This window comes from Primulina tabacum, chromosome 1 (assembly GCF_025594145.1).
Source record: "Primulina tabacum isolate GXHZ01 chromosome 1, ASM2559414v2, whole genome shotgun sequence".
Taxonomy (NCBI): domain Eukaryota; kingdom Viridiplantae; phylum Streptophyta; class Magnoliopsida; order Lamiales; family Gesneriaceae; genus Primulina; species Primulina tabacum.
In genome coordinates this window covers 13,914,236-13,917,912 of record NC_134550.1, presented here as the reverse complement: position 1 = coordinate 13,917,912, position 3,677 = coordinate 13,914,236, and positions in this window count along the sequence as shown.

The following is a 3,677-nucleotide window of genomic DNA, read 5'->3' as shown; positions in this document are numbered from 1 at the left end:
TAGGTCACAAGGCAGTCGAGAGATATTCATGTACACAATGATTTTTTCCCATGCAGAAAGTGACATGAAAAATTGAGAAAAGTTAAAAATATGATATGTTCTTTGTCAGAAGAAAAAGAATAGAAATAGTTATATAAAATATTCCAACGAAGACTGTGTTTTTAGTGTGAGACCTACCTCTTCTTAATTAAATACAAAATCCCAAATTGAAGAAAATGGAAAAATCTACCTAAAAGAGTCCTGAGAAGACCGTTCTTCAAGTGTGGAAGCTACCACTTCTATATTCAGATGGTTTAGGAATTGGACGCGTTGTTAGAAGATATTGTCAACATCAGTAAAAACACATAAAATATAAACGATTCACATACTTGTTTTCATATTTCAATTTCTGTTACATTCTGTTGTTAGCCATAATTAGATATGCATATACATAGTATTGTGAATATTGTTGAGTCAGGAGGGAATCAGTATTTAGCAGAGAAAATACGGCGAAAAATTTGAATTTACTATATATCCAATATTTGTGATTCCTGATGATTTATTGGGTTGACCGATGAGGAGTTTAAACTAAAAAAAATTTGGAGAAAATTATGTTGAATTGAAGTCGCATTACATGGCTTGATTTTCGGATAATTTTTCACCCGTTAGAATTTTTACCATTGGGATTACTTTGTATGACTTGGCTTGACTCAAAAATTTGGAGAAAATTATGTTGGCTTGACTTGACTCAAAAATTTGGAGAAAATTATGTTGAATTGAAGCCCACACCCCCTACTGTAAGCAGCTCTTTTGGAGACACTATCTCAATTTCTGATACTGAAGCTGCACAATCTGACCCAGAGGAACCAACTCCGTCTGACGAGGGCAAGGTCTCCTTGGCTCAGGTATTAGCAAACCTGAAGAAAGAGAAGCACTCTTCCTCTGGTTCCGGTAACTGAGATTCTGATGAAGAACCAGACTCTAAAATTTTGCGAATTTTAGGACAACCTCCCTGAACTCTCCACTGACTCTTCCTCCAAGAGCTCTGATGACATTATTGAGGAAGACACACAAACCTCTACTGACAATGTCGATATTGCTCTGAGATAAGTGCAAGAATTTCTCTTAATGTATATGAGAATTCATTTGAATTTTGTTAGTTTCGACTGAATTACGCGTGGTATTTGTTATTTTTGTGTTGTGTATGAGATAAACCACCATTGGATGATTGATGAAGATTAGGGACAATTTTGGTGTGGAATGGTTGATGGACAAGAGCCACAGCGCTACTGTCTTTGGGGGACAAGCGTCGCAGCGTCACAAATGCAGGGCCGCAGCTATCATGCCGAGTAACAAGCGCAGCGTCGCGCGCCTACACTGCCGAGAGATAAGCGCCTAGGCACTGATACTCAGCCTCGCAGCGCTCAACTGCCGAACCACGAGCGCCTAGGCACTAAGGAGCAAGCGCTAACACCCTATACACATGTGCGCCTAGGCGCTGCCCAAGCAGAGCCGCGGTGCTAATGATGGCGAGAAACATCAAATGGGCTTGAGTTCACGGGCCAAATGATACATAAAAGGAAAAATAGGTTTTCAGAAAGGAGACATCCATTTTCTCGAGAGAATTCACGTGAGAGACGAGAGCACACATTGGAAAAGAAGAATTGGAGCGAAAAGATCGATCACGGAGATAAAGAACGACGAATCTGGGGACAAATGCGTCACTTCCGATTTGTTATCTGATTAGTTCACCTTTATTTTCTTGTGTTGTAATGTCTAAACCTTAAAACATGTTTTGTTTTTGTTTAGATTTCGTTATGAACTAAATTTTCCATTCTAGAAGATGACGTAACTTTGTTGATACGATAATTTTACTCGGTTGTTTATGTGATCGAATTCCTTTTTATTTAATTGTATTTCTTTGTTTTTTTCTAGTTGCAATTTACTGGCCATAAATATAAATTGTTTTTTGTATAATTAATTCTACAACTCGAGAGAAAGACTAGGATTATAGATAATTAGAGAACATCGTTGAATGTTTATATCATTCGGAAGGCGTATAAATTTAGCGAGGCTTAGGTGAGATCATCGTTTGCATATATCATTTAAACTTAGACTTTTATTAGGAATGTTTGAATCGAAGTTTGAATGATACAATTTATTCGTCACTTGAGAAAGGGGGAATAAAATAATTAAGTGTTCTTGGACATTAAATACTTAGAATTCATGAATTTAAATTCTGCTGGGAATAATTATCGTGAAAACTTAGTGAAATCACTCCTCTAGATATTTTATCTCATTGATATTTTTTCGATTCGGTGATTAGATTAATATTTATTTGCAATTAATTAATTTGCAGTAAACCAAACCTTTTATTGATTGTTCTAAATAAAGTCGTGACTATTTTAATTACAAGCACTGATATGTTTTTATATACATACTTCTCATGGGAACGTTACTTTACTCGCATATATTAAAACTTGACAACCGTGCGCTTGCGAGCAAAAAATACACAACACTCTGGATGGTGAGCAGTCAATGACAGTACTGATCTTGCACCGAATTTTGGCAACATGGATTCCAACACTGATCATGAAAGCTACGATTTGAGCACCACCTTCTCCAATCGGTTTTACTTCGAGAAATCAGTGGGACTGTGATCCTTGTATGCAAACCGTGAATGCCTGGAAGAGAAGAATGTTGATCCTGATGCTTTTGCTAGGAAAATCTGATAAGATTTCTGAAGAATTGGAAGCTCTATTCCACGGTATCGGAAGCCCATCTTATAACTCTATGCAAATCTGTCTCAAGGTGTAGCTGATGAGCGATCTGGTAAGTATGAGATGGTCTTTGTCAGGAACAAGGTGTATGAGTTCAATCCCACGATGATCAACAAATTCTGTCATACGCGCCTTGATTAAAAGGAATGAATCCTCACTGACATTCATGTTGTCACCACTACAATCACTAGGGGACTTATTCAACAATTCCTTGCTCATCTTAACTGGCTGTCAGCAGCCAATCTCACATCATTCTACTATTTCCTACACAAACTTGCAATTCGCAAATGGATGCCTTCCATGAATTCCAGCGTTGTGACACAACAACAAGCGATGACCTTCTACTTCGTTGGCACCAATGGGGCCTTCAACTTTGGGAAGCTAGTCTTCCAGACTGTGCTTCAATATTCTGAGTGGGGACTAAATCATCAAAGCTCCCATTTCCCTCATTGTTAAATGGGATTCTCTAATCTCTGGGATTGTGAGGGACGTTAATGAGCGCTTATCTGGCATCATTAATATGTTCAAGATTGCACCAGCTTTATTCAAAGGCAATCGAAAGATATACCTTCCATGGTCTGAGTCTCGCACTACTTCTGATGTCATTGATATGCCACAAAGCTCTCTCAACACAGCATCTCCAAGGAGTTACGTCATGATCTCCACCACTGCAATTCAGGCTCAGGTAGATCATGCCCTTGCCAAAATCATTCAAGCCAAGGCTAATTTTCTATATTATGAGAATCTAGTTGTTGACTATCGGCTGGCTCTGGAGGTTGCTATCAATTCTGGACAAAAAAGAGGGAGAAGCTAGAGTTTCACAGCTGGCCCGTTGGGAACAAGAGAAAGCGATGAAGGAGATGAAGCTGACATTGATAGCGATTAGTGATTTATAATTTTGTTCTGTGCCTGTGTTAT